The sequence below is a fragment of the Rhinopithecus bieti genome, unplaced genomic scaffold, assembly GCF_001698545.2.
Source record: "Rhinopithecus bieti isolate Rb0 unplaced genomic scaffold, ASM169854v2 scaffold_9899, whole genome shotgun sequence".
Taxonomy (NCBI): domain Eukaryota; kingdom Metazoa; phylum Chordata; class Mammalia; order Primates; family Cercopithecidae; genus Rhinopithecus; species Rhinopithecus bieti.
Window position 1 is genome coordinate 5088691 of NW_016806979.1, and position 20951 is coordinate 5109641.

The 20951-nt window shown below is 41.5% G+C and overlaps 1 protein-coding gene across 6 annotated transcripts in view; it reads right to left on the reverse strand.

Annotated features, from left to right (window-relative positions):
• Positions 1-15288, reverse strand: part of TNRC6C (trinucleotide repeat containing adaptor 6C) — an 82256-nt gene extending 66968 nt beyond the window's left edge. For 2 of the 6 annotated variants that reach the window (XM_017879420.1, XM_017879422.1), the window contains exon 1: positions 14966-15288. The gene's annotated coding sequence lies outside the window, so the exon portion shown is untranslated. Of the gene's footprint in view, positions 1-5305; positions 5704-14965 lie in introns of those variants that run through there. The other 4 variants (XM_017879423.1, XM_017879421.1, XM_017879419.1 and 1 more) reach the window with 3 other exon arrangements.
• Positions 15289-20951: the final 5663 nt, after the last annotated feature.

The following is a 20951-nucleotide window of genomic DNA, read 5'->3' on the forward strand; positions in this document are numbered from 1 at the left end:
AAAAAAAAAAAAAAAAAAAAAAAAAAAAGAACCCTAAAAATCAGTAAGAAAAAGGCCAACAACCCAATCAGAAATGGGAAAAGGACAGGAACAGGCAATTTAAAAAAGAAAAAACTCATAAGCCATTAACATATGAAAAAATAATCAACCTCATTAATAATTAAGAAATGCACTTTAATGTCACACTCTAGATGAAAATGACACAACACTATGATTTTTGAATTGTGGTTCCCTCTGGGGGTGGGATGGGGACCAGAACGGAGTTGGCGGGTGATACCTATAACATTTCTAAAACAGAGAGTCCTGAAGCAAATATGGCATGATATTATGTTAAATCTCTATTGTGAATACAGTTATATTATTTTCTGTATACTTTCGTCTATTGAAAAAATATTTTAAAATTTTAATTTTATGCTTAAATGTGATACAAATCAGGTGGCAGAGCAGTCTGATCAAAAACCCATCTGATCCCTGAATTAAGTGTCTAATTTCTGAAGGTGAGCTCCTTGAGGGCATGGCAAATATATTTTTAGTTTTCCATTCAAAATGCTTGCCACATATAGGCAAACAATATATGTTTCCTGGGCAAACAAAACCATAAATGCACAGTGCTACAATCTGAGTTCTAGCTGAAGTCACCAATCAGCTGCACTTGTACAGCCCAGATTGCTTTGAACAAGCACATCTGTCTTCCGAGGGAACCGCTTCCACTACAATGACGTCTCCTACTCAGATCTTCCCAGGCTTTGAGGTGTAGATCTCAATTACGCCACAGCAAAATAACCACCAATGGGGCAGTACTGGCAGGAAGCAAAGTCACTTCTACAAAGGCCAATATTCATCCCTAACAGCTGAAGTGCCATAAGGATGGCCATATAGGATGCTGTAAGGATGAAGTCATGCCTGTTGAGTTTACATACCGGGTATTTCTAGAACCTTTTCCATTAAAACAAGAAACAACACTTCCCTCTTACTGCCCCTATTCCAAGCACCCTCATGTCTTGACTGGATTACTGTCAATAACTTTCCAACAGGTCTCTACCCATGCCCCCTCCTGTGCCCCCTGCCCCCCCCAACAGTGCTCTTTTCCAAATGAATGCCCAGTGGATCACCAACGGTTGGGTCTCTTTTGAGGCCGCTCATATCACTCTTTCTCTTGCTCTGTGCGCCAGACAGTTCCTCAAGGTGCCATCTGTGTCCTGCCCTCCCAAAGACAGGGCTGTTAAAGGTGCCATCCCCTGCCTGGGCTCAATGTCTATTCTTTTTTCCTATCTCAAATCCATGGACATTTAATTTGGGACATTTTTGTTCCATAGTTAGGACACCCTCATACATTCATCGTAACAGTCCTCCTTTCAAGTCACTTAGACCAACCAGGGTGGCAAACCATTTCTGTAAAGGGCCTAACAGCCAAAATGCTTCAGGCTCTGTGGGCCATATAGTCTCTGTCACAACTACTCAATTCTGCTGCTGTGGCATAAAAGCAGAATGAGTGTGGCTGTGTGCCAACAAAACTTTATTTCCAAAAATAGGTGGTGGGCCAGATGTGGCTCATGGGCCCAGAGCTTGCCAACTCGATTGAAACAATATTATTGAGTGCCTCCTATGTGCAGCTACTGTGCTGGGGACACAGCCATAAACAAGATGAACGGCCTCTTTCTCTCATGGAGCACACATTCTAGTGTGAGTCATCATGTGACTGGCTGGTTCCCTCTAGGCTGTAAACACCATGAAGGCAAGGGGTGCCTATTTTGGTCCTATTTTTATTGCCAGTGTTCAGCAGAGTACCTGACAGAGAAGAAGCAGTAAATAAACATCCATTGAATGAATGAATGAATAAATAATTCTTATCAATACTTGAAAGCAGTTTGCTAGTAAATGATGCTTACATTTTCAGTCTTGAAGGTAAAATTAAGATTAAGCTTAGGTTGCCATGTTGACTAGCAACCAACTTACCTGAAGTTATTTGCAAAAATACTGGATTATCTATTCAGAAAAGTTAGTACAAGAGGAACTGACAGTTCAAAATCCTTTTTAGTTAGAAAAAATTACAACTGAGACTATGAATCTCTGTTGAAAACATAGATAGGGTTTGATAATAAGTTACACTACCTCACTCCTAGGTATATACCCAAAAGAAAGGAAATCAGTATATTGAAGAGACAGCTTTGATTCTGCTGCAGCACTACTCACAACAACCAAGATTTGGAAGCAACCTACGTGTCCATAAACAGATGAATAAAGAAAACATGAATTTACCGTGATTAAAGTATCATGGATATTTTGTGGTGCTATTATGCTCTTTGTGTTGCATAAAATATCTTGTAAAAAATTAGATGAATAAATGAATTATTAAAAAAAAAAAAGAAAACATGGCACATATACACAATGGAATACTGTTCAGCCATAAAAAGAATAAGATCCTGTCATTTGCAACAACATAGATGGAACTGGAGGTCACTATGTTAATTAAAATAAGCCAGGCAGAGGAAGACAAGCTTTGCATGTTTTCACTTATTTGTGGGAGCTAAAAACGAACATAACTGAACTTACGAATATAGAGGCTAGGAAGGGTAGTGGGAGAGTGAGGGTCAGGGAGAAGTGGAGATGGTTAATGGGTACAAAAAATAATTAGAAAGAATAAATAAGACCTAGTAATTACCAGCATAACTGGCTGACTATAGCTAAAAATAATTTCAATGTCCATTTAAAAATATATAAAAGAGTATAATAGGATTATTTGTAACACAATGGATAAATGCTTGAGATAACTGATACCTCATTTATCCTGATGTGATTATTACACATTGCATGCCTGTATCAAAATATCTCATGTAACCCATAAATATATATACCTTCTATGTACCCAGAAAAATAAAAACAATTATAAAAAATAGAAGTTTTACTATAGAAGTCAACTTGGAACAATGCTATTTTACTTAAAAAGGAACCAGTGAATCAACTATCTCTTTTCTCCCACCTCTATGGCCTCCTTGCGCTTCTTGGGATAGGCTGCAGCCTCGCGGCCACGCTGTGGCCTGGTACATCTTCTGTCACAGAAGAGGAGCAGGGAGTGTGCCCAGCCAGCCCAGCCCACTGAAGTTTCAGGCTGCAGCTGCTGACACTCCATGTTTGGCTACCATTATGAGACATACTGCCATTCTTTTTTCCTTTTTTCCATACTTTTGCTGCTCTCTTGTTCCTTACTTCTTGGTTCTTCCACCTCATCAAATGGTCTGGCTCTCCAAAAATTAATTTTACTGAAAATTCAATGCAGGTTCATGGAAAAAGAAAAAAGTACCTACCACTTATAAGCTCTCTTTTGCAGGGCAGGCTTAGGGATCTCTCTGAAAATTATAAATACAAAACTCCCAAACCGGGGAATGTATTGCATACTGAACTAATTAAAATATGCTTTTAGCTCTACTCTATCAAATCTCTGAATGTCTCCTCTTCCTCCTCATCACCACCACCATCACCATTGTTACCACCATCACCAACAACACCGTCATTACCACCACCATCACCCACCAGCACCACCGTGATCACCACTACCATTATCGTTATCTCCACCATCATCACCAACTGCATCATCACTATCACTATCGCCAATAGCACCATCATCATCACCACCATTACCCATATATTTTTAATCAGAATACCAGGATTTATTCCAAAAATGAAAATGTAGTCTAAAAAAGTAAACGTCGTTAAAAAAAAAATTCTGTGAAATGACTGACTTTTAAGAGCAGCCATTTTGAAATGAATGAAAACTCTGAAATGAACCAAGATTGAATTCTCTTACAGCTATTCTAGACTCTCCTGTTCAGCACAGGAGCTTTCCAAGGCTAAAATCCATACACCTGACACACAGCAAGACTGAAGAGAGTTTATAAATGAAAGTCCTCATATTCATAAGACATCACATACTTTATACCATTTCGGAGTTTGAAGTATTTCCATACACATCGGCTTAACTGAACCTTACAAACAATGTCAGTTTTACAGATGAAGAAACAGGCTCAGAGAGGCCGAGTGGCCAGGGTTTCTAACTAGCAAGCAGTAAGGAATAAACTGAAATCTGGGTTTTCAGAATACAATCTAGTGCTCTTCCCATCACATCATTCTATTATCAAATAATTCTTCCCCTAAAAAAGCCTTAAAAAGCAAAAAGAAATGAAGCTCATGTATAACGTTAAATTCTCTTTTCTTCAGCTGTTAAGTGGTTTACACAGTCTATAAATAGGTGTCTATAAAATCTAAGCAACATAACTGTCTTAAGTGATTAAATTAAAAGGATTACATAATAGCATGGTTGAAAGAGCAAAACTTTCCTTTGTCTTTAAATTCCAAAATGTTAGCATATAAAGATAAAATTTTCCTGGAAAAGTATTTAATGAAGAGCTTCCAAAAGCTATGGTAAGCAAAATTTTAATGAGGTATGAGATTTAATCAGATAGGAAAGTGTGGACAAGATTTACTCAGAGGCATGCAGAATGCTTAACTGGTGCTAACGCTGACAAACAGTACACGCGTTCATTCTTTATCATCACAGTCCTTTTAGCTGAAATAATACATTATAGATTATAAAAACTAGTTCCCAATGCTTTCAACAGTTGACAATATACGTTTACTAAGGCTTACTGATACCACAAATCCTTCGCTGCTTGGTTTTCAGGGGCAGGATAAATGCTACAACTGCTTTCAGCTTTTGAAAACCAAAGATGCCTCCCCCTCTACTGCATTTACTGGGTGTAAATATCTCAGCGAGAAAGTACTTTGAATTCAAAATTCCATTGCTGGACAGACTCCCAAACATTTCATCTGTCAACTGCTATAAATACAAGGCATTATGAAACGCAGAACACAGGACAAGATTTATTGGAAACACAAAAAGTGTCCAAAAGAATAAGTTTGTTGCCTTGCGTTTTTCTTCAAAACGGCAGTAAAATGAGATTCCTTCTTCAAGGTTAAGAATCTATTAAGTAAAGAAGGAAACCGGGGGCAAAGGAGGCTTGCTTCCTAATTTGGGAGGGCCTGCCCGTGCCAGCCCGGCAGAGAGAAACCACAGTAGGGAAAGCCATGGGTAAGTCTCTGCTCAGTGCGGCAGATCTTTAGCAAGCAGCTCTTTTCCAAGACGCCATTTTATCCAATCTGAATTGCAGCCAAGAGCTTAGGGACGCGGAGCTACCACTCACACGCTGGAATGTTATGTCACAAATGGACTGGCGAGAAGCAGCCACTATGTGTTCCGTGTTTGTTCCGTTTCTTCTGCTCTACGAGGGGCTGACGGGTGAGGAAATACCTGCAGACGGTGCCGCCCAACCCTCCTAGGAGACGCCACCTCGCGTGCACAGCTGCCTCTACTCCTGCATCTAGGCTCGCCTGGCCTCTCGCTACAACATGTCGGCTGGGTACAGCGAGAGCTGCCTCCTGTAGAGCTGCCAGGGAGCTGCCAGGAAGCTCCCGGGGCCAGCCTGCGTCCGGGCCACCCGCGGGCGCCCGCGGCCGCAAGCCGGGCAGGGCTGGGCAATGCCCTTTCTACTCCAGGAGGCACCCGAATCATCCCCTTCAACTAGGGGTGGAGGCATGGACGGATGGGATTTTACAGCTTTGATTATCTAATTGCAGCTGACACTAAACCGATCTTCCTTCCTCTTTAAATTCTTTCAATTGTCACAAACATTTTCACTTCAGGACCCAGTTACAATTAGCATCACAGCCACTTTTCTTCTGTGTTTTTGAAAGTCAGCCAAAAGAATAACGGCATTTTGCCTATTGGCTGCAGGCGAATAAACTGCGGCTCTCTCATCCTGCCTTTGTTTTCCGCTCCTTCTTTCTCTCTTTTTCTAAACAACTCCTAAACATTTGGCATGCCAACACTAGCTGTAATATTCTAAATGAGCCCCATATGTAAATTGGCAAGTGTCCAGCTTCTTAATTACTTTCCTGCCTCTATCTAAAAAAGATCTAAGTAGCAAACACTACCATATATTAATCAAAGCCTCTGTTTATAAATGTACAAAGCAGCCACCAAAACAGTACATTGTTCCGCCTTTGGCACAAGTTATTATTATTATTTTTTGATGATAAACGCTCTCAAGTGTTTCAAGGTGGAGTTATCCTGCAGACTTGCAGAAACATAATCTGCACTGAACATGACATGATCAGGTAGCATTCTCTGGAATCTCTGGAAATCACTGTACTTACTAATACTCATCTTCTCAGTTAAGATCTGCTGCCATCTGGCTAAATGAACTCCCATCCAAATCAATATGTGAATTCACAAATCTACTTTTCCCTGTATTATTTTATGAGAAGGCCAATGTTTCATTTGCTGGTAATAGTCTTTATCTAAAGAGAACCTGGAATCAGGGCTGGGAGGCACCCTGGCCTGTCTGCCTTGCAGAAGCCCTTTGACCACTGGCAATAACTGACTGTCTCTCTCCGGCTACTGCCAGTGAAAGGGGTAGGAATAAAAGTTCTTCCAGAAACCTGAAAACCCTGCCCACCACCCTATATTTCCACCACTCTCGTTCCACCTCTGTCCTCTGGGGCTGCCCAGGGTCAGTGGGGCTCTCAGGCCAGCCCTTTGACAGCTGAAATGCCCACAGGCTCTCCTCCTCTGGGGCTTGTTGTAGGCTCCCCTCTGTTGTTCTCCCAGTCCTTAGAGGGCATTTCTAGGCCTTTATTGCCCTGTCTGCTTTGGATGCCCTTGTGTGCAAGCCTGTGTTTCCCATGAGGGATGGCCGCCACAGGGATGCTGCCTGAGAAGAGTCACAGCATTAACCACTGGCAGGAGGGTCAGCTGGATGCTAGAGGGTCAGCTGGATGCTAGAAAGCTCCGTTTAGAATTGTTAGCTCATTACAAAATTGGTTTCACTTGACTGAATTTCACTTCAACATCAGCATTATCAAATATTAAAAGCATCTAGGACTTATTTTTGCATGCAAGTATTAGAAGTCTTGGTTACCTTCTAAAATGGGATACCTGTTAACATCAATAATGCTACAAAACCAATGACGCTTCTGCCCAACGCCCGGGCCAACGTGGGTGACAGCAAGAAGTTGACACCAAGAACAGAAGGGATGGCTGACCTGATAAGAGGTAGGGAGTCGGGGGGCAAGATTTGAAATTGTTGTTCTGTGGGGACCTGCAGCCTAGCAAAAGTTCACCTGGTTCTCAAACATGGGCTGCTCTTTATCGTCACAGGATACAGTGAGATTGCTGGTCACTGGAAGACTAATGCTATCTACACCTGTTGCCTGTTCTGTAAAAAATACGGTCAACTGTTTTTGTCCCTACTGTGTCTTGACACGTTCCAACTTGTCTGTCATTAATTCATGCCACTGGACAGAGAACAACCACAGAGCATTCAGTTGTCAGTAAAGAGCTGTGCTATAGGTGTCTGCAGGATGTATTCCTGTATCTGAGCAGCTAGGTCATATTACCCAACATTTTGATAAATCCTGCCAAATGCCTACTTACATTCCGACCAACAGCACAACAGTGTCGCCTTTTCCCACACTCTTGCTGATCGTCTGTGGTGGTTACAGGGTCTTGAGAAGATTAAATGAGTTAATATGTGTAAAGCAATTGGATCTTGCAAATGGTAAGCACTCAATCCATAGTACTGTGTTATTGTAATAGAGGGATATTAACAAGATTTAAAGTTTTGACAATTTGGTAAGTGAAAGTGGTCTATCAATGCTGTTTCCATTTATCTTTTCCCTGATTACAAGGAAATACTTTTTTTATTTTTATTTTTTTGAGACGGAGTCTCGCTCTGTCGCCCAGGCTGGAGTGCAGTGGCGTGATCTCGGCTTGCTGCAAGCTCTGCCTCCCAGGTTCACACCATTCTCCTGCCTCAGACTCCCGAGTATCTGGGACTACAGGCGCCCACCACCACGCCCGGCTAATTTTTTTTATTTTTAGTAGAGATGAGGTTTCACCGTGTTAGCCAGGATGGTCTCGATCTCCTGACCTCGTGATCGACCTACCTCAACCTCCTAAAGTGCTGGGATTACAGGCGTGAGCCACCGCGCCCAGCCACAAGGGAATACTTTCAACATACTTAGGACCCATTTGTGGTAGTTCTATGATCTGCCTGTTCACATTCTTTGCCCATTCTTCTACTGGACTGGTTTTCTTTTGATTTGTAGGAATGCTTGGTATTTTTGAGATATTTACCTTTTGCTATTTACACTGTAAACATGTCCTCTCAGATTTTATTCATATTCGTGTACAAAAATTTTAAATTTGTATACCCTCAAATCTGTCAGTCTTTCTTTTCATGGCTTATGATTAACATTTTATCCCAATATTTAGAAAATACTCTTAGGTCATCTTTCCGTAGTTCTTATATTTGTCTTGTATATGGCTTTCCAGCACTCAATATTGATCTGAATCACTATTTTCTCAGTGATCTGCAACTCTCCGTGTATACATCTGTTTTTCCCCCTGCTCTCTTTACATTGTAGTTCCTGGATCTGTGTTTATTCCTGCCCTAGAAACACACTGTTAAAATTACTCAAGGATCACAGCTTCCAGTGATAGCTCATTATGCTTTTTCAGTTTTTGGCCCTTCTATTCACGTACATTCGCTCTTCTAAATGAACTTCAGAATTAGTCTATCAAGTTCCAAAAGCAACTTGTTGGAAGAGCTTTAAATCTGAATTGAATTTGGCTCTATTACCAAAAGAAGCTTTTATGCTGGTTTATTACTACTACTTAGTAATACCAACAGCCTACTTTTCGAGCCTTAGATCTTCCCGCTGCCCCCCTGCCACAATGAGCCTGCAGCGGTTACTGAGAGGCTTTACAATGGCGGGTCTGCGCTTTTCGTGCATGCAGGTCACTCCACCTGCAACGCCCTTTCACCTTCTTTGCCCGGCACAGCTAACTTGAAACTCCGCTCGTATCACCTCCATCAGAAAGGCTTCCTTGCAGTCCCCTATCCGCAGTTTGGGTTAGTTGTCCTTTCCGTGTGGCACTCTATCCTTATCTCTGTTACAACACCTGGAAGTGGCTGACTTACTTACTGGTTATTCCCAAACACTTCCCTCATGGATTGCTTCACTCATGAACTGTGCATCCCCAGTGCCGGGTACGTGATGTTTGGTAGGCATTCAACAAATGTTCTGCTCAATGAACAAAAGATGACACACATGACAAAACCACAGTTCTGAAAGGCTAGCATCTTCCTCCCTTCTCAGAGCTGTGCAAGCCAAGTGTGGCACTGCTACCTGAACATTCTCACAGAGGAAGAAAAGGAAAAAGAGTGAAAGCGTGTGAAGCTAGTACACTAGTTTGTCTAAGAAATGGCACAACATGTGGTTGCAATTTTCTATAGAAACAAGCTTGCAGATTAATGTAAATCAAAAGGTGAATTATGACAAAATGTTGCAAGAGCCGGATGAATCTACTGATTTATATCCTGTTAGGAAGCATATGCTATATAAAGAAAAAGAACAATGAAATAAATGTCAGATTAAGTCTCTTTTCTTTTTTTTTTTTTATTTTATGGCATCTTGCTCTGTCGCCCAGGCTGGAGTACAGTGGCATCATCTCAGCTCACTGCAACCTCTGCCTCCCAGATTCAAGTGATTCTCTTGCCTCAGCCTCCCGAGTAGCTGGGGTTACAGGTGCCTGCCACCACACCCGGCTAATTTTTGTATTTTTAGTAGAGATGGGGTTTCGCTATGTTGGCCAGGCTGGTCTTAAACTCCTGACCTCAGGTGATCTACCTGCCTCGGCCTCTCAAAGTGCGGGGACTACAGGCGTGAGCCACCGCACCTGGCCTATGTAAGTCTCTTTTCTAATTTCACCAGTCACCTTGTACTGTAACAGTATATAAATTTTATCTACACTTACACAGCTAAAACGCTACAAATTCCATTTTAACTCTTTAAAAACGTTACCATTTCTGCTCCTCTATTGCTTAATTTTATCCATAAATCCTCTCTGTTTATTGCAATGGACACGTTAAGTTTTCCATTAGTACAGTACGGGACTATAACATTTACTTCCACGGGAAAGCAGCAGGCAACTGGTCAAATACTCAGTTATGGGGAAACGAGGATGCCCACAAATCTTCACTGTGCAACTTTTTAAAGCTATGACAAAGGTGACTTGAACTCCATCGATTCCTTCCATGAATACTTCACCTTTCTTTAGTTTTTGCTAAACACACTAAAACTTGGGGGGAGGACACAGAGTTTACATACTAACACACCTGGGAAAAACACAGAAATCCATGTGCTAAGCTGAAAGAACTCCCAGTTTCACTTTGCTTTTCATTAGAAATGGTGTGCTGTTAAATTCCTAAGGATTCCTCACCTGCCCCCTGCTTGGTTAATTCAGCCTTAGTTCTACTGACCCAGCACTTGTACTTCTGTACTTCTTTTCAATTTAACCTTACAAGTTAGAGCAATGTAATCATGAAAAAAACTCTATTTTTTGTTTTAATGTAGAAGTGACTGTAGGAGTCACTTCTGCATTAAAGTGACAGATACAAGTACAATGAAAATCTATGTATTACTTTTAAGAAAATTTTAAGAGCTTTTTTTTTTTTTTTTAGACAGAGTCTCGCTCTGTCACCCGGGCTGGAGTGCAGTGGCCGGATCTCAGCTCACTGCAAGCTCCGCCTCCCGGGTTTACGCCATTCTCCTGCCTCAGCTTCCCGAGCAGCTGGGACTACAGGCGCCCACCACCTCGCCCGGCTAAATTTTTTTTTGTATTTTTTAGTAGAGACGGGGTTTCACCGTGTTAGCCAGGATGGTCTCGATCTCCTGACCTCGTGATCCGCCCGTCTGGGCCTCCCAAAGTGCTGGGATTACAGGCTTGAGCCACCGTGCCCGGCAAGAGCTTTTATTTCAAACTGTATCTAAAAATACTTTCACTGCAACCAGAAATCTGGTTACTCCTCAGGAATACACGAATACAATTTCACCTGGATATGAATTCATTAAACAACTGTAATATGAAAAAGAGAACTCTAGGACGGACAAGTGAAATTTCAAAATATACACAAATCACAGAGTGATGAGAAAGCTTTACTGTACTGTTTTCGAATTTAGTCAGTTAAAAAATTTGAGTATTTTTTTGAAACAGGTCTTGCTATGTTGTCCACGCTGGTCTTAAACTCCTGGGCTTAAGCAATCTTTCTCCCTCAGCCTGTCAGGTAACTGGGATTTGTAAACACTCTGCTTCACAATGGTGTTTCAAAGATGGGTACATATTTGTTGTATATTTCAAAGTCTCACATTAACAACTATCACCTGCATTACTCAACACTTATTATAAGCAAGGCCTTGTGCTGAATATGAAATAAATACCTCATCTTTAAAATTAGGAATCTCTTCATTTCAAAGATGAGTCGAAAGTGCAGGGAGTGAACGTGATTTAGTCAAGGTCACACAGGAGGTGGTGGGTCTGGAAAGTGGACTGGGCCTGTCTCTTGACCACTTTGCCACACTGCCTCCATGCACGCTGATGCTCACCTACAATCCCTGTGCCAACACCACAACAACATGGGATGGTGTTCCAGAAAGGCCTTCCACTGACAAAATCAAACACAGTCATTGGAATAGTGTCCGAATCAGAAATTTAAGGGCAGGGACCTTAGAGATTAGAGGTCCTGAGAGGTTCAAAACCTCTCATTCTAGATGAGAAAGGGAAGTACTAGTTGGTGGCATAGTGAGTTCTAGTTTCCAAGTCCTCACCTATGGTTCAGAGATTTTCCCATTCTGCTTAATCATGGAAAGCTCAGAGACATTATTTATTTTTTCCTGTTGCCCAGGCTGGAGACTCGATCTTGGCTCACTGCAACCCCCAACTCCCAGGCTCAAGTGACTGTCCCACCTCAGCCTCTTGAGCAGCTGGGACCACAGGCACGTGTCACCACGTCTGGCTAATTTTTGTACTTTTTGTAGAAGTGGGGTTTTGCTATGTTACCCACGCTGGCCTCGAACTCCTGAGCTCAAGCAATTCACCCGCCCAGGACTTCAAAGTGCTGGCATTACAGGCGTTAGCCACCGTGCCCGACCTCAAACATTGTCTTCATAGGATATTTCCAACTTAGCTGAAAGGCAAGACTTTTATGACCTAATCAGCCAAAAATATAGGATATATAGTATACAGTAAGTGCAAAGGTGTGTGTTACAAACTGGGCATATTACATCTGTAAGAACAGAATGGAGACAGAGCTGCTTGGGGAAGCCTCATGGGTGCGGGGTAACAATGAACTGAAGGAAAGCGGGGGTGGGAGGGGCAATTAAGCACGTGTGCATAGGGGGAGGGGACTTGACAGTGAGCATGGCACACTTGTGAGACAGTAAGAAAGCAATCCCAATCATAATAGAAAGTAGGCCATGGAGACCAGGCACGGTGGCTCATGCCTGGAATCCCAGCACTTTTGGAGGCTGAGGCAGGTGGATCACCTGAGGTAGGAGTTTGAGACTATCCTGCCCAACATGGTGAAACCCCTTCTCTACTAAAACACAAAATTAGTCATGCATGGTGGCGGTCGCCTGTAATCCTAGCTACTCAGGAGGCTGAGGCAGGCAGGAGAATCACTTGAACCCGGGAGGCAGAGGTTGTATGAGCCAAGACTGTGCCATTGCATTTCAGCCTGGGCAACAAGAGAGAAACTCAGTCTCCAAAAAAAAAAGAAAAAAAAAAGGAAAAAAAGAGCAAGTAGGCCATAGAAAGTAGAAGGGAAAAATGATGGGGAGACTCAGCTATGAAGGGCCTTCACAGCCAGACAGAAAAACGTAGAGTACATTAGTAACTAAGTGACCAGGGCAGGTTTGTGAGGGGGCCCCTCATCAATGAAGGTGATGAGTTAGAAAGATGCATCTGGCTCTGATACCAGAGACTGTTAAGGAAGAGATGAAATTGGTATAAAATGAAGATTTTTGTTTGGGAGTCAAGAATGAATTTCTTACTTTGTGCTTACTACATACATTGATCAATTTTTTGAGATGTTTTTAATCCATAAAATGATTTATGTTCTTCTATATATTGTATATAAATATACATGTATAGCATATATAGATACATAGTATATAAATATATATATTTTATATATAGTATATAAAAAAATATATATTTATATACACACACACACACACACACCTTTTTTTGAAATGGAGTTTTGCTCTTGTCGCCCAGGCTGGAGTGCAACAGCACGATCTCTGCTCGCTGCAACCTCCACCTCCCAGGTTCAAGCAATTCTCCTGCCTCAGCCTCCCGAGCAGGTGGGATTACAGGCATGCACCAACATGCCCAGCTAATTTGGTATTTTTAGTACAGACTGGGTTTCTCCATGTTGGTCAGGCTGGTCACAAACTCTTGACCTCAGGTGATCCGCCCACCTTGGCTTCCCAGAGTGCTGGGATTACAGGCATAAGCCACCGTGCCCAGCCTACAATATATATTTTAGAAGGACTATGAACTAGGAATATTTCCTTGGATAATGTTATCATATTTACAGAGACAAATATTTAATGAAAGAATATTATCATAGCAAGATTTTATTGACTTAATTGCTTATTTTCTACTTACCTAAGAAGATACCAGTAACATTCTGCACCAGCAGCATTCGATGAGAACACTGACGCAATACTGTCAACCAATCACATCACAACCAGATACAACCAGAACAGGCAGGGCTGTTACATTTCTTATTCAGTTTTTCAAAATAAGCCCCTTAAATTAACACACCAAGCTATTTAGGTCTAACTATAGAATCCTTTTCTCTGTTAAGATTTTCCCAAGGACCATATTGAGAAAGTAGCACGTTTGATTGTAAACGGTTGGCAACTAAATAGATGAGACTATATTCTTGGTCAGTAAATGTATTTTATCTTTTCTGCCTTGCTTTTTGGTGACAATCATTGACCTACATCCCCTCTACAAGGTGGTTAGCAGATGAAAGTCAAGGCTATTTGAAGAGACTTGGTAAAGTTGTCTAAAAATATTAGTTCTAACTATACTCCAAAGTCACAGTTCTAAAAAACATTGCTATAAATACTTTTAGGTCATGCTAGAATTAGTCCCCATATTAAAAAGCAGCACATGAAAGAAAACAAGAATATGAAAACAAGAATATGTTTCTTTTAAATTCCAATCTAAGAAGCCTCCTTGCATATCAATTACAGACCTTAATTTCACAACCATGAGCAGGTAAGTTTCCATTCTAGAAACAGCACCAATTATTAGTTGTTATTTGAAACCGAAAAATTGAAGAATCTAACAGAGAACATGGCAGTTGACCACAAACACTTTGTTCTCTTCCAAAAATTCCTTAAAACTACAGTACACGAATTTTTCAAAAGTACAAATTCATCAAGTCAAGGAGATTGGAAAAGAAGCTGACCGGAAATGAGAGACATCTACATTTTGGCAGCTGGAAAGCAAATAAACAAGTGGTGATTTTTCTTAGGAGCCAAAACAAAGCTAACAACTAGTTACAGGCAAGGAAGCAACAAGAAGCGGGGCTTAGGATGAGGAGATATCAGACAGGCTTGGCTCAATGTGTGTGACTAAGTTACAGTTAGAAACACTTAGTGGAAGGATCGGTCCCTGCAAAAAATGCTTGCGTGCACTCATAAGACAGACTAGGAAACTGAGAAAAGGGTTTTACTGAAAAGTTTTCACTGCTGGGTTCTAAAGTATCTGCCTTGATGGGTTCGTATGAACTAATGTACAGACCTTTAGTTTCTGATGAAAAATAAGCTCAGCTGAAGTAGCTCATGCCATCTGCAAACTCATGAGCAATAATGTAAATAAACAGAGGGAAAACACAATTAAATTTTAAAACCCACTTGAAATGAAATGAATTTGTCTGTCTCTGTGTATGTAGTGAGTATGGACCAAAATATGTCATTTCTATTGCTCAGCAGCAAAGCTGAAAATAGCAAACAGTTTTCAGATCAAAACAATGTCTCATGTGGTTTTTACCTGGTTGGAGCTTACTGGGATGATGCTGTGTTCCGGCTCCAGGTAGGGGAGGTGGGCTTACCCCTGCAGGCCCAGCACCCTGGGTTGGGCTCACACTGGTTAGAGTCCCCGTAGGCAATGGCTGGCCTCTCTTTAATAGCTGCTTCTGTTCTTGCTGGCGGAAGCGTGGAGGCACCTCACGAGGCAGGTAACGGGATGCAGCTGGCTGCTGGCCACCGGCACATGAACGTTTGCCATTGTTGCTGCTGGAGATAGTGCTGGTGGAAGTACTGGTACTGGTACCGGCAGGTTGGGGCTGGCTTGAACAGGTCTTAGTAGGTTCTGGCACTAAAATGAGCAAAAGGCAAAAGAACCCAAAACTTTAGCTAGACCCCCTTAAAACCCAACCCACACCAAAAGAAACCATAACCAAACACTGAGAAAAAATGACAATGCAGTGCTCTGGAAACAGAACTGGACTGAAGTCTAGAGTTCTAAGTTTTGGAAACAGAGCTGGACTGAAGTCTAGAGTTCCTAGTTTGAGACCTAGTTTTGCTACACACAAACCAATCTTGAGCATTTGAGCCAGCTATTCTTGGGCCTTGGTTTCCTCGTCTGCAAAATCAAGGTGATACAATAAGACTGGAGCAGCAGTTCTCACACTTGGTTTGCATCACAATCACCTAGAGGACTTATGAGAGCCTAGACACCTGGCACCCACCTCCAGACTTTCTGATTCAGTATCAAAAAGCAAGGAGAAACTGGGAATTTGCATTTTTTTTTTTTAGTGTCAGACGGTGTCTCACTCTGTCACCCAGGTTGGAGTGCAGTGTGGCGCCATCTTAGCTCAGTGCAACCTCCACCTCCCGGATTCAAGTGATTCTCCTGCCTCAGCCTCCAGAGTAGCTGGAATTACAGGTGCAGGCCACGAAGCCCAGCTACTTTTTATATTTTTAGTAGAGATGGGGTTTCACCATGTTGGCCAGGCTGGTCAACATGACCTCAAGTGATCCGCCTGCCTCAAGTGATCTCCTGACCTCAAGTGATCCGCCTGCTTCAGCCTCCTAAAGTGCTGGGATTATGGGTGTGAGTCACCATGTCCGGCCAGAATTTGCATTTCTAACAATTACTGGGACGATGTTGATGCTGCTGGTTCTTGCACCTCTCTATGAGAACCACTGCTCTTGTTCAATATTTATAAAACGAAGGAATCTTCAGGTGTCCATGAATTTATATGTATTTTTGTTTTAACTCTGATGATAATGTATAGAACATATATTGGTGCATTCTGGGTTATCTGAATAATTAAAGCTAAATAATGACATTTTAGTCAGCAACTGACTTCATATATGACAGTGGTCCTGTAAGATTATAATGGAATTGAAAAATTCCTATCGTCTGGTGACACAGCTGTTGCAATGTCGTAGTATAAGACATTACTCGTGTGTTTGTGGTGATGCTGGTGGTAACAAACCTACTGTGCTGCCAGTCATAAAAAGTCTAGGGAGGCCAAGGTGGGCGAATCACCTGAGGTCAAGAGCTTGAGACCAGCCTGGCCAAAATGGCGAAACCCTCTCTCTACTAAACACACACATACACATACACACACACACACACACTAGCCAGGTGTGGTGGCAGGTGCCTGTAATCCCAGCTATTCAGGAGGCTGAGGCAGGAGAACTGCTTGAATCCGGGAGGTGGAGATTGCAGTGAGCTGAGATCGCACCACTGTACTCCAGCCTGGGCAACAGAGCGAGACACTGTCTTTAAAAAAAAAAAAAAAAAAAAGTCTAGCACATACATTATGTACACTAGTAATTATGTACACTAGTAATTATGTACACTAGTAATTATGTACAGTAGTACATAATGGTTCAGAATAACTATGTTACTGGTTTATGTATTTACTATGCCTTTTGTCATTATTTTAGAGTCTATTGCTTCTACAAAAAAAAACCAAAAAAAAAAAAACAAACCACCACCACCAACAGTTAACTGTAAAACAGCCTAAGGCAGGTCCTTCGGGAGATATCCAGAAGTCACTGTTATCACAGGAGATGAAAGTCCACGCGTGTTATCTTCCAGTGGGACAAGATGTGGAGGCGGAAGACAGTGATACTGATGATTCTGACCCGTGTAGGCCTTGGCTTGTGTGTGTGTGTTTGTGTCTAGGTTTTTAACAAGTTTAAAAGTTAAAAAAAAAAAAAAATTAAACACAGAAAAGAGCTTAAATAAGGATATAAAGAAAATTATTCTTTGTACAGCTGTACAATGTATCTTTTAAGCTAAGTATTATTATGAAAGAGTAAAAAAAAACTTTAAAAAAATTAAAAGCTGTATTCCTGAAAAAAAAAGTTTTAAAATAAGTTTAGTGTGGCCTAAGTGTATAGTCATGTCCTAGGCCTTCACATTCACTCACCACTCACTGACTCCTCAGAGCAATTTCCAGTCCTGCAAGCTCCATTCATAGTTAACTGTCCTATACAGGTGTACCTTTTAAAAATTCTTAATAGCGTATTTTTCTTGTCCCTTTCCTATGTTTAGATAACATAAATACTTACCATTGTGTTGCAACTGCCTACAGTATTCAGTATAGCAATATGCTGTAGAGGCTTGCAGCCTAGGAGCGAAAGGTTCTACCACATGGCGTAGGTGAGTAGCAACCTATACCACTGAGGTTTGCACAGTGACAAAACAGCCTAACGATGCATTTCTCAGAACGTATCTCTCTGTCAAGCAAGGTATGATTGTACTACTGAATTTCAGTGTCAGCAACTGTGGTCTGGCATCTGTAGCACTGCCACACTCTGCCAGATTTACTGAACGCAGTTGGGCCTACTGTGCGAATAATGAATTTGCATTAAGTGAAGGTCCAAAATCATATTAAAGTTGCATAAACAAAAGTTTCATAGTAATTTAAATTTTAAAAAAGGAGAAGAGTTGGGTGATAACCTAATAATAGGGTTTACTAATAAGCATGCCAAATGCAAACAGTGAATCAAGTAGTAACTCTGCATGCCGACATGTAAAGTGCAAAAGAGTCTTGTGCCTCAAGAGTCAGAGTCCTACCTCATCTTGTACACAAAACATCATTATCCAGGTCATTACATTTATCTTGTTATTTGAAAAGACTTTTGGTTTTCTACTCAATTTGTAAACATCACTGGTTTAACAGTTGAAAAAAGCTATGTACAAAATGAGTTTATACCTAGTTCTGTGCATACCTTTTATGTAGAAGAAACAATAAAAAATATTTTAAGTCAACATTGGGGGGTGGTTCATGATACGGTACTGTTTTCCTTTACATTGCCAGCTCCAGTCTACCTGCAGTTTTTGTCTCAACACGTAATTGACCATCTACCATGTGAACACTACTATGTCTACACTGCCTGTATCCTCCAGGTCTTTGCCTCACTGTCTAGCTGTCACCAATGCCTGGCAAGTCCTTAGTCCTGGATGAACCCACTGTCTACTCTCCTTACTTCCTGACTCAGGTTGCTAAGTACCTCTCAAGAAAATTATGTGACATGCAGTTTGGTACCACTATGAATGCATGGTCCCGGCCTCAGAATGCCCTCATTGCTTCCTGTTAATCCTGCAACTTCCTGGGTCTGCCTTGTTCCAGTGCTGTCAACAATTCATTTAAAGATCTTCCACTCCTGAGCTCCTAATGCCTTTACCTCCTTGTTCCCACTTCTCCCCATCTCCAGAAAATGAACTTGACTACTCTGCAGAATAAATAAAAGCCATCAAGTAAAAACTCCAAGTTTCTATCACTACAGATATATGAGTGTCACCCTGTTCTTTGTCCCACATCTGCTACTCCTATCTAAGGCTAATACTGTATTCCATCAACTCGAAGATGCACATCCCTTCACAGGTTACCATCACTTACATTGGGATGTGTCTTATAATGGATGACATGTCAGTGCACAGGCAGCATATTTTCCTTTCTTAATGGTATGTGCAATACCGATATGTCTCACAATCAATGGGGTCAAAGAGGCAATGCAAGGGGGCACCCTCCAAACCTCTGGATCCTATCTTAGGGACTTTGCGTGTCCTGGGTCTTCAACTCACAACTCTCTCCAAAGTAGATATGAAGGCCCAAAACATAAGATTGGGTCTTGGATCAATTTCTTGCTTTACAAATATTTCTCTTTTTTCTAGCCAGAGTTTTAATGAGGGAACTGAATATAAAAAAGAAGAGGGTTGCTGTGTTTGTGTGCAGAGTGAAAGAAATTGCATTTCCAACCTGTAACTGGCCCAGGGACTGTCTGGCTACTGTAATTAGCTCCTTCTCACTATCATTTGAACACGTTCAAATCTTTAATCTCTTCACAAATGGCAACAATCACCTCTCTCCTGGACTCCACATTCTCCTCCAGCTCCTCCCACTCTCTCCTCTCCTCCTGCCAAACCTTCATGGAAACTGACTACCCAAGGCCATAATTTCTTCCTTGCTGCTAAAATCCAAGGCCATGTTATCTTTTGACTCCTCAGTCTTCAGACCAAAAGACCCCTGAGCTATCTTTATCAGCGATGACCACTCCTGCCTTCTTGCCTGTCTACTCCTCCATGCTGTATTTCCCATCCCCCTTGGCAGGTTTCCTTTTATGGCTTTGCTGTCCACTCTTTTATACTTGATACAGGTCCAAATCAACACATCCCATACACTCATCAGCTTTCTCGCCTCACCCTTCTGAATATTTCAATCTCTCCTACATCTCATCAATCACCAAACCTTGTCATTTCTATTAATAGCTCCTAAATACCCTCCACCCTCAAATATCACTCAGTTTCATCCATCTATTTTCATTTCAACTGTCACCATCAGAACCTGGGCACCCTCATCTCTTAGCTGGAATACTATAAGAGACTTTCTAATCCACCATCTATACTGCAGCCACTGTGATCCTTCTGAAATGCAGATTTCTTTCCTGGTTTAAAACTCTGAGGTCTTGTAACGTTCTCAGAATAAAATCCAAACTCTCTGCAAGATCCACGCGGTCCTGAGCAGTAAGACTCCCAGTTCCCCAGACGTAGCTTTGAGGTTCAGCAAGTGCTAAACTCCCCTGTGAGCTGCTTGCTTCTTCATCTAACCACCACGTTTCATCAATTCTAGGGCACATTTCCTAACATTCCAACATTTCTGAAATTGGGATGCATGTTATCACTGATGATGAATGTATCAGTTTAACTGGCAATTGTTTTCTTTCTTAGTGGTACACAAAATACTGCATAATACAATTGATAATGTCAGAGTAAAAAAATGTGGCAATTCTTAGTTGTTCTTTAAATATCAGACTAAATGTCACTTCCTCTCCAAACCTCCTGTGACTGACCTAAGCCAGTCTCCAAACCTCCTGTGATTCACCTAAGCCACTCACCTAGGTGCTTCTGACTGAACATCCACAGTAGCCGGTATTTGGCACAGCACTCAGCATTGTGTATATTACTTTTTTAAATGACTGTCTTCTTCTCTAGGCTGTAAATTATGGCAGCATAGTGCCTGACAACAGTGAGTGCTACATGAATGTTGGAGGAGTGTTTTTCTCAAACATATAAAGTTTAAAAAATGCAGAGACAGCAACATAATATAAAGAAACTAGTTGATGAAATAAAAAACCACTAAGGCTAGAGACCTCAAAAACTTGGATTCACTTCCACTAATTTTCATATCCCTAGACCTCAGTTTTCTCATCTGGAAATGAAAGGTTTAGACTAGCTGACACCCTAAGGCTCCTTCTAATTCTGAAAGCCTATGGTTTAAGTGTAACCCAGAGAACACGACATGCAGTTTTAATTTTGTGATGGCTAGCATTTCAGGGTCCACAGATTTCCTCTTCCCTATGTCCAGCCTGTCTCTGCTCCTATTTCCCTGGACTTGATATAGACATGAAATACTTTTTGTAATTACTTTAGACTTTAAAGTTCTTTACCTTTATATGGAATGAACATCCATTATATCTTTTCTTTTAAAGAAAGGTGCAGAGGCCGGGCCCTG